We start from the raw sequence: 11,218 nt of genomic DNA, 5'->3' as shown, positions 1-11,218 counted from the left end.
GCCGAAACACATACTTGCCTGACCTTGTCTTGGTCACTAGAAGGTCAGATGCCTGCCTCGTGGCAAGGAACCAATCAGAAGTTAGTTGGTGGCGTTATGCTTTACGGCTCTGGGTGTGCTTTACGAACAAGTGCATAGCAATGACCGCAGAGCATAGCAACCACCCTGGGAGGGCCTATGGGCCATAACAACCAGTTGACCAATCAACACAGGGCAAACCCTCCAAGCCTGGAGGCACACCAATCCTGAGCTTGTGCGTACCCCTAGACACTCCCTATAAGATCTTACACTGCCCTATAAGATCTCTATGCAGACGTTTTGAGCCGTCTTTCTAGCCATCTGCCATGGCGGGTGGATGGAAGGCCCAAGCTAACATGGGGTTAGCTCATTAAACAACTACAATAAAGCCTCGTGATGTTTGCATCAAGCTTTCGCCTCCACCTGGTGGTGAAATCCTGGGCTGAGATCCTGGGCTGAGATCCTGGGGGCCTGAGCTTCTGGGAGTCTTTCACAGGGAGCCAACAGCAGAAGCTGGTCAAAGTGCTTATAACAACCATTAGGAGCTTTAAAAGAATAAGGCTCAATATCATGAAACTGTCTTCACAGGCCATGCACTCAAGCAGCATTGTGCTACATTCATGTGTAATTCTCTATAAAATACAAAACCTACTTTATAGTACTGTAATAAAGGTAAAGATTTTACAAGCACAGGGGTCTTAAAAATTATGGTTCCCATGGCAAATATAACATAGCCTTTTGTGCCCATATACTGTAAAGACAGAAGTCCTAACTACAATCCAAAAGGAGAAATCATGAATATTCAGGCATAAGGATGCTGAAAGAGTTATAGGCTCAGTTAGAAAATTATTTTTGGAATTTTATCTTATGGACAAAGCCTCAAGTAATATACAACATCGTATACTGAATGTTTTAATAGGTGACTTTATAAAGTCATTTTCTTTCCTTTAAAAAGGCTACAATATCATCATCCAAATAAAATGAAACATGTTTTCTTATTTTCTGTTTTTGTTCCAAATTTCAACAGTTCACTTGAGAAACTTGACTTCATGAACCTGCAGAACTGGTGTGATTGTTCTGTGTACTTTTTAACACAGAGAATCCATGATCACCTGTTTTTAGATTACTAAGTGTTTTCTGAATAGTTAAGGTAGGATAATATGATATAATCCACAGCTTGTCGTTAATCTGGCTATTTGAAGGGCATTAGAATTTGTGCCATAGTAATTAAAATTTAATTTTAATTCAGTTTGCACACTTAAATACCAGAAGTTGTAACACTGTTCTATCAAAAGTACTTAAAGAACATAATGGTATTCCTTCCAAATTCTGTAGCGTCATAATGTGTCACACGTGTAGCCAACTCCCCCTGATATCAAATTATCAATTCATTTATGTATGCCTTAAGACATGAACAGATGCATTCTGGAAAAACTGGAGTAGAGCTAAATTTCATATATCAGAATATTCTCTAATTTAACTTTCATATCTTATGTTAAAATATTTGAAGGTATAGTCCTACAGCAAAAGCCTGTAGGGGCGTGTCTACTATTGAGATTCACTAGGGGACTGTCTAGACATATCTCATAGGCAACCGTATGATTTCCTGTTAAAATGCCCACAAATATACAGAAAATAAGAAAACCTGGCATATGGCCCTGTAGACTCAACGTGAAAGAAGACAAGTTGTTAAGGAATCTGTGGAATTTCAACTAACTGCTTCTTTGATCACAATGGGCTGAAACCCTACTGAGCCATTGTCCATGAGTTCCTCACTCTGAGAGAAACATAATGGATGATGAAAAACAAGGACAAATAAAACAACACATCAAGACAAGGAAAATTTTGGCATGTCCTTGGAGATTGCCTTTAACTCCACTGTACAGATACTTTGCTGATAGCAAATAAATGTGAATGGAGCCAATGGGAGATAAACTTCTGTTTTTGTTGAACTTAATTTGGTTAACATTTATCTCTCCAGGAATTCAGAAGCAATTCCTGCATGCACTACATCAGAAAGAGAGGTGGGTGAACAGAGAGGAGCCGAACCTTGGGATTCTTATTTACTTGATGATAAGAGCTAAAAACAGGCATGAATAATTGTATTTATATATGACACTCTTCAAAGAAAATCGCAATTATTGGAGAACTTAATCAGACACCTCAGTGTGGGTAAGAGGAGAAAGTAGAAATATCAGACACACACACACACACACACACACACACACACACACACACACACACACACACACACAGGTATAGAACCACTGGCATTTAGTTACTTGTTTATTTGGATATATACTTAGGATTGTACACATGGTCTCATTTATACCTGCCCTTCCACTTAGCTATACACTCAGTCCCTGTCAGACATATACTAATGTCTGAGGCCAACAGTTCTCAGTTAGTGCTCCATTGTTTTTGGAAGGAACAAATTTTCTTTATTGTATATGGACAATTAACACCATGGGCATTTCTTTCAGTGTGGTCCAAGTATTAATGTGAGCATCAAAGGCTCATGGCCTTGGGGAAGAGAGCAATAATCAGTTTATTATGCTTAAAGATTCCATGGGTCAGGAATTGGATTGTGATATTTAAGATGGTTTGGCACTTCTTTATATAAGCTGTTGGGAAAAGGTTAAGATGGGGGTGGTTGGCTACTAGGGGCTGGAATCATCTAAATGTGTCTCTAGCCATATATGTGGCATAGGGCAAGATGGATTAGAAGTCTGGACTGCCCATCCATGCCTTTCTTTGGAGCCTCTCTTTTTTGCTTTGCTCTACTCTGCAAGGTACCCTCAGATTTGCATGCACCCAGAACCTAGGACTCAGAGTTGGAGTGTAACACAAACTGATATTGGGGTTCAAGCTGAAAGAAAAGAGAAATAAAGCAGCCAAGCCAGTAGCTCTTACCTCTACCCAGGCTGAAGCAATCTTGCCCTCAATGTGGCTGGAGACCAAAATGCTCTAGACTGATCTGATCATATCTTATATACCTCAAGTGTTGGGATTAAAGGCATGTGATCAGAAGTGCTGAGATCACCTTTGTGCGAGCTCTGTTTCTCTTTATGACTGGATCAATTCCATGTAGCTCAGTGTGGTCTTGAACTGACAGATATCCATCTGCTTGTCTACTGAGTCCTGAGATTAAAGGTGTGTGCCACCATTGCCTGGCTTTATGCCTTGAGACTAGCTTTACTTTCTGAACCCTCAGGCAAGGTTTAATAAATCATAAATAATATATCACCAAACTGGAGTGTTTCAGGGAACAAAGTAACAACTTCCTGGCCAGCATTACTTCTGCATAATTCTATATGTTAAGAATGAATTTAACATGCCAACATTTAATCCTATAGGTTAAGAGTGAACTCAGAATGCCAACATTTGAGATCAGGAGCAGTTGTGTTTTCAATGGGAAGAATGTCCAGGGCAATATTAGATCAACTTTAGAAAATAAAATCTGACACAACCTGTCACTAAGATAATGCTATAACAATTTAACCCAAATGCAATGACTCAGAAAAACACAATTTATTATCTTCTTTGTAATAAAGGTCAAAAGATTGACACAGAGTTTACTACACTAAAATCAAAGTGTTCCCTTTTTGGGAGGGGGGATTTGGGACTCTTCATTTGGACTGTTAGTGGAATTCAGTTCCTTGTGATTCCTTCATTCCTTCCTTCTTCATTTTCTTGATAGATTACAGGTAAGGGATATCCCTGGCTTTTAGATGCCACTCACATTCCTTGTTTGTGGTCACTTTCTTCCTTAAAAGCCAATCATGCCACCAAGTCACCCTCCTGTAACATCCCTCTGACCTTTGTTAGACAATCATAGCTCTCTTAGACCCAAACATAGAAATGTAGAAAGGATCTCTTTCCTTTTAAGGACTGTGCTCATATGTTGTACCCAGTAGGATAAGTCCAGATATTCTCTTCATAAGGCCTATAACACCTTAAAGTTTCTTTTGTTGTTTAAAGTAACATGGTAAGGTTTCAAGAATTAGTATAGAATCACAGTATGAATGGAAGAACCAGGGTGCTGCCTGCATATCAAATACTTTAGGAAAGCTACTGATGTTCTGAAGTTTTCCTTTCGGAAATGGCCAATCCCTGGCTATATATGTCCCATAAGTGTGATTTTGCACATCAACTTGGCCTTCAGATTTAGATCTGTGACTGACTACTCAATGACACTTAAGCCAATCTGTCTACTGGAAAACACTGGGCACAAACAATTATGCTCTATGAATTCCAAAAATTGCAGGCAAAAAAAAAAAAACTATTTGTGATGGTTAGATGGCCTACCAGTTAAGAGTGCTTGCAGATCATGCAGAAGACCCAAGTTTAATGCCCAGCACCTGCATCAGACAACTCATAAATGCCTATAGCTCCAGCTCCAAAGGATACAACCTTCTCTTCAGGTCTTCATGGGCACCTGGATAAACATGCATAGGCACACACAGAAATATGCATATACATAATCAAATAATTTTTAGTTTTAAGTGGAAATGGTAGCACATATTTATAATTTCAGCATGTGGTAGATGGAGACAGAAAAATTACAAGTTTGGGGTCAGTATGAGTTGTATAATAAGGCCCTGTCTTCTAATTTTTATTTAAAAGTCATTTGGAGGAATGGTTAAACTTGATAGCCAACTTGACAAGATCTGTTATCAAGTTAAGTCTTGACAAAGCATAACTAAGGAGAGAAGTTTCTCCCTCAGAGTGGGTGTCACTAGCCAAGCAGTGGTCCAGCTTAAAAGAAGTCTAAAGAAAAATTGGTGTCTCCTGCCAGTCTTCTCTCTTTTTACTGGCTCTGTAGACCAATCTGGCCTTGAACTCACAGAGATCTGCCTGCCATTGACTCCCAAGTGCTGGGATTAAAAGTTATACCACTTTGCTGCTGGTGGTGGAGTTTCTATTCTTTGCTGACAACAGAGCAACAGCAAGGAAGATGTGATTTCTGTGTTCTTCCAATAAGGACTGAAGACTAGCCTTCACTGAAACTGAAGGTACCAGCTCCCCAATTCGACAGCCATAACAGCCGAACACGTGCTTGTCTGACCTTGTCTTAGTCACTAAGGTCAAATGCCTGCTCCTTTTGGTAGCCTTAACAGCCCAACACATGCTTGTCTGACCTTGTCCTAGTCACTAAAAAGTCAGATGCCTGCCTCATGGCAAGGAACCAATCAGAAGTTAGCTGGTGGTGCTATGCTTTACGGCTCTGGGTGTGCTTTACCAACAAGTGCACAGCAATGACACACAGAGCGTAGCAACCACCCTGGGAGGGCCTTTGGGCCATAACAACCAGTTGGCCAATCAACACAGGGCAAGTCCTCCAAGCTTGGAGGCACACGAATCCTGAGCCTGTCCGTACCCCTAGACACTCCCCTTACTCTGCCCTACAAGATCTCTATGCAGCTGGTTGAAGCTGTCTTTCCTAGCCATCCACCACAGAGGGTGGATGAAAGGCCCGAGTTAACATGAGGTTAGCTCGTTAAACATCAATAAAGCTTTTGAATCCTCCTGGTGATTGGGGTGACCAATCCTGGGCTGAGATCCTGGAGGCCTAAGATTTCCGGGGGGGGGGGGTCTTACATTTGGGGGCTCATCTGGGATTTGCCACCACCCCTCACCTGAGTGGATTCGATCTTGGAGGTAAGACCAATCGAGCTTGCAACTTGTATGTTCAATGTTATGTCCATGTTTGCTTGATATGTCTTTTGCTGTTTTGTTGGTTTGGTGCTATGACTTGAATTTGATCTGTGCTTGCGCAGGACATGTATTTGGTAATTTGGACCTCAGGGGGAGACAGACGTGTTCTCAGATCCTGAGTCCTGCCCTGGATGAAAGTCCGAGGGTTGTTTGATTTGGATCATAGGGAAAGCAGACGTTCCCCAGAAGCAGACATGTTCCTGGGACCCTTAGTCCCACCCTGGACAAAAGTCCACGGGTTGTTTGTAATTTTGGTTTGGTGCCATGTCTGTGTCTGTAATTTGGTCTGCCACGAGGTTTGTCTGTCTGTTGTGTCTGTCATGTTTTTGCTGTTTGTGTCTGTCTCCGTACTAACCACCCCCATCCCCAGATTCCACCTCAACTGTGATCGGCAGAGGTGCCCAGAGGATCACAGACTGCTGCCCTGAGGACATCCAGGAGGTACGGATGGAGGCCAAGGACACTTGGACCCTCCTCAGTTAGCAGTGATTATAGCCACCTGGTTCTGCCGCCCGTCTTCCTGGCGCCATTGCCTTTTAAGCCGCACGGATGGATTGGGTTGGCGTCTGTTCTTTTCTGTCTATTGTCTCTGTGTTTTCATCGCTGGTTTTCAATTCAGGATCCACCACGACACCCCCTTTCATTGAGTCATGTGGTGCCACACTAGGTAACTTTCTTCTCCAGTCTTTGTTTCTGTAAGGTTTCTGTAAAGCCTGGAGGGCTGGGTGACTGGGCAGTTCAGCAGCAGGTTTGTTATCTATGTTATCTGATCTGTTGCAGTCCATGCCCTCACCACCTGCTTTTCAGTGGTGTGTCAGTTTTGTATTTTCAGGTCTACTATTTCTGTTAATTTTGTAAATGTAAAGGTCCTATATTAGGGTCACTAATGACATTTGTAAGTAGGCCTACAAGAATTGTTTAGGGTGGAGGTTCGGGCAGCAGCCTTCCGAAATCTGTAGGGGAGACTTGGTTTCAGACCAAGTTGATCTCCATGGCGCTAGCCATCTGAAATTCTGAATAGGCCCCTAGTCTGTGTTAAGCATCTCTTTCTGTCCCTACTGCCCACAAACATGGCATGCATGAGGCAAGGGTCTTTTCTTGCTGCTCTGAGCACGTGGCGAGGGACAGGAGTTTTGCCATGCACCACAGGTTAGAATGTGCTGCGACGGAGTCCCCTGAGGCTGCTGCTTAAAAAGGACTTTGATAAGAGTTTTTATGTTAACTGAGAAATGAGAGAGAATGTAGGAGACTAAAGTAATAAAGAGGGAAAGGGAAAGAGAAATTTGTCTAAGAATGTCTAAGAAAATCAGAGGAATAACCAAAAGGTATATAGAAAGTTATAGAGGGTTAAAGCAAGTCGTAGAAGGACAGAGAAAAGGTTGTTAGAAGTCAGAGAAAAAAAATGTAAACTGTTTGTTATGGTTTCTCATGTCTACAAATAGTAAATTAAAAAAAAAATTGGTAATATAAATTAAAATTTTGACCACGTTAGGTTAATTCTGTTTAAAAAGTTCTGTTTATTTCTCGAGTAAATTATGTATGCTTATTTTAAAATGTTCTGTTTCCGGGCATAACCTAAGTTCTGTTACAAGCATATAGCTGAAACAAATGGTGCAGGTCACTGCCATTTTGTAGCCAGCCGCATGGCAAACTGGTCACATGGCTGACTGGTAGCCATTTTGCTGAAGTTGAAAAAAGATACTTAAACCACCATCTTGACTAAAAATGACCGCATAGAAATTAGAGGTACCATCTTAGAAACAAGTTTTTCAGTTAAGATTTAAATTGTTAATGCTTCTATATATTACAGAAAGACGTTAAGGGAATTTAAATTTCTTTTTAAAACCAATTTTTTAAAATTTTTATATTTTTAAAATGTCTTTTTAATCAATGTTTATACTTAAAGAGCTTCAATTTAGAATCATTTTTAAGCAAAGCCTGACAATGTAAAGATCTTGTTTTATAAAATCTGCTAATCTATTATAAGATGTTACAGTTTATGTTTTCAGAAGTTAAGTTTAGGGCTTTAGTGGCACACGCCTTTAATCCCAGCATTGAGGAGGCAGAGGTGGGTGGATCTTTATGAATTCAAGGCCAGCCTGGTTGGCAGAATGAATTTCAGGGCAGGCTCCAAAGCCACAGAAAAACCCGTCTCAGAAAGAAGTTAAGTTTAAGCAAGCAGCTAAAATTTGTACATGCAGCTACTGTTTAAGGAATATAAGGTAACTCTATGCAGTTTTAAATTCAGCTGTGCTAAGTTTCAAATATTTTACTAAGTTAAAAGCACTTATAGTCAGACTGAAAATTACAGAAATAAGACCTTACCTAGCCACCTGTATGCTTAATGTGTGCTTAAGGCAAGTAACTAAAAGAGACAGACCTCTAATGCTTCAGAGACCTGCAGAATATGGCATTTAAATTGTTATCTTTAAAGTTTATAATATCAGATAGACTGCCAGATCCTGACAGTGACCCAAAGTCTCCAAAGAAGATCATGAGGCACCCCAGTTCCTGCACCTGGACCAGTGAGCGAGATGCTCAGATATGATACCTGCTGCCTGCCAGAACCTGGCTAAGACTGTGGACAAAGCTGCTGGACACTGGAAAATTGATTGCACCCCCTTTGCCTAGACAAAACAAGGTCAGTCTTTTCCATGTCCCTCTTCCACAGAGAGGAAAAAACCTCTCACCTTATAGGCCTGGCAAAGATTGCTGTTCTTTGAGACATTTGCCTCCAGTGCTTATGGAGAGACTTGGGTATGGCTAACTGTATATAGACTTGCTTCTAACTGGCTTCTGTCACTTTTTAGTAGATTCAGATAGAATATACCCTTCTCAGATCTCTGAAGTATTAATGGTTGTCAGTTTGACAGCATCAGACAGTCAGATCCACTGTAGACTATAGTCAGCATGTTAGCTGATAAAGTAATGACTACCTACTGTTCAGTCACAAGTTCAAGGTTTTTAGATTTGTTTGATTGTCATCTAAGTATAAGCTTAAAGGGCTTTTCATCAGGCCAAAGGCACTTCTGTCCAATCCATACCTGGCTCTCTGGACAGAAGAAAATGTACATGCTTCTAGCCCAAATCTGTAGTTATTGCTAGGACTCAAAGTTATAAATATGTTCCTACTGTTTGAACAGATATCCAGATATCTTCTTTTTCTGCACTGTGGGCTTCAATAAATAAGTTTTAACTTCTGTTCATAGTTTAAACATGTTTTAAACAGGTTTCTGCTTCTGGCAGACACATCTGAGTACCAGTTGCTGACTACAGACTGTTCCGAAATAGACTGTGAGCCCTGGACTTGCTGTGGATGTGAACCAGTCCAGCTGATGTGGACACCCCCTGTCTCTGCAACAGAGTCTGCCAACAGCCCCTGATGGATTCCCCATTGCCTAAATTCCTTTTTTATTTATTTATTTATTTATTTATTTATTTATTTATTTATTTATTTGCTTTTGGCTAGCATTTCAACCTTCTGGGGTCCCTAACTTGTCCCAAAGTCAGCAGGAAGTAGTATGGGAAAGAATATGCCGCCCATTTTCCCTGGTTAAAATGCTAAGTCAGAAGGAACTCCCTTACAAGGGGATGCCAATATCTCTCACTCCCTGATGGGGGCGCTAGAGAGACAGAAATTCCATGATTGGAATTTTCAAAAAAAATGGGGGAATGAAGGGATCAGCTCCCCATTTCAGCAGCCATAACAGCTGAACACGTGCTTGTCTGACCTTGTCCTAGTCACTAAAATGTCAGATGCCTGCCTCATGGCAAGGAACCAATCAGAAGTTAGCTGGTGGCGCTATGCTTTACGGCTCTTGGTGTACTTTACAGACAAGTGCACAGCAATGACGTGCAGAGCATAGCAACCACCTTGGGAGGGCCTATGGGCCATAACAACCACTTGGCCAATCAACACAGGGCAAGTCTTTCCTAGCCATCCACCATGGCGGGTGGATGAAAGGCCCGAGCTAACATGGGGTTAGCTTGTTAAACATCAATAAAGCCTCGTGCAGTTTGCATCAAGCTTTCGAATCCTCCTGGTGATTGGGGTGACCGAGGTCCTGGGCTGAGATCCTGAAGGCCTATGCTTTCCGGGGGTCTTACAAAACAATACTGGAAATGAAAAACTAAATACACAGATTTAAAACCTCAGTGAAAAGCATCACCAACAGAATGAATTGCGTCAGAAATGGAGAATTAGGATGGGAAAGAAAGTAGAGGAATTGGATGACTCAGTAAAGATAAATGAGAAATAATATATAACAGACCATGGGAAAGCTCTGAGACACCATGAAAGACACAACTTCTGGATTATGGGTGGAGAAGAAGGGCAAAGAAAACCTCAGTGAACTGGGCATTGGTGACGCACGCCTTTAATTCCAGCACTCGGGAGGCCGAGGCAATCGGATCTCTGTGAATTCGAGGCCAGCCTTGTCGAGTGCCAGGATAGGCTCCAAAGCCACAGAGAAACCCTGTCTCAAAAAACCAAAAAAAAAAAAAAAAAAAAACAAAAAACAAAAAAACAGCAGATTCCTAGAAAACATCTCCAGTAAAATCATAGACGAAAATGTCTCAAACCTAGATAAAGAGATGCTTAGTCAGATACAAGAGGCATACAAAAGATCAAATAGACAAGACGAGACAAGCATTTCTTCACAACATATTATACTGAAAGTATTAAAAGCACAGAATAAAGAGGATTTTAAAAGCTGCCAAAGGAAAATACCAAGTCACTCACAGAGGCAGGCCTATTAGAACAACTGATAATTCAATAGAAACCTTTAAAGCTAGAAGAGCTTGGAAAGATGTACTTCAAAGACTGAAGGGCCACAACTATCAAACCAGGATGAATTCAAGAAGGAAATTTTAAAATTTCCAGAAGTGAATGAAAATGAAAACATAACATACCAAAGTCTTTGGCACGCAATGAAGGCCCTCATAAAGAAAAGCATATAGTAATAAATGCCTACATTATAAAAATTTGAGAAATCTCAAATTAATAAATTAATGATGCACCTGAAGGCTTCAAAAATCAAGAGTAAACAACACCCACAAAGAATAAATGGGAAAAGATAATCAAAATAAGGACTGAAATTCATGAACTAGAAATGAAAACCACAATATAAAAAAAAAAAATCACTCAACAAGTTGGCTCTTGGAAAACACTAGTAAAAGTGGGCAGGGTGGTGCCCACCTTTAATCCCAGCACTTGAGAGGCAGATGCAGGCAGATCTCTGTGAGTTCAAGTCCTGACTGATCTACAGAGCGAGTTCCAGGACAGCTTGAGCTACACAGAGAAACCCTGTCTAAAGAAAAACAAAACAAAAAACAAAGACAACAACAACAATAAAATACTAATAAGACTGACAAACCTTAAGGCAAATAACCAAAAGAAAGACAGAGAGAATGCAAAAATAATGAATTTAGAGACAAAATTGAGACATGGCAACACGTACTAAGGAAATTCCTCTGAATTTCA

The sequence above is a fragment of the Cricetulus griseus genome (genome assembly GCF_003668045.3).
Source record: "Cricetulus griseus strain 17A/GY chromosome 1 unlocalized genomic scaffold, alternate assembly CriGri-PICRH-1.0 chr1_0, whole genome shotgun sequence".
NCBI classification, from domain to species: domain Eukaryota; kingdom Metazoa; phylum Chordata; class Mammalia; order Rodentia; family Cricetidae; genus Cricetulus; species Cricetulus griseus.
The sequence above is the reverse complement of the archived record's forward strand: the minus strand, read 5'-3'. Positions refer to the sequence as shown.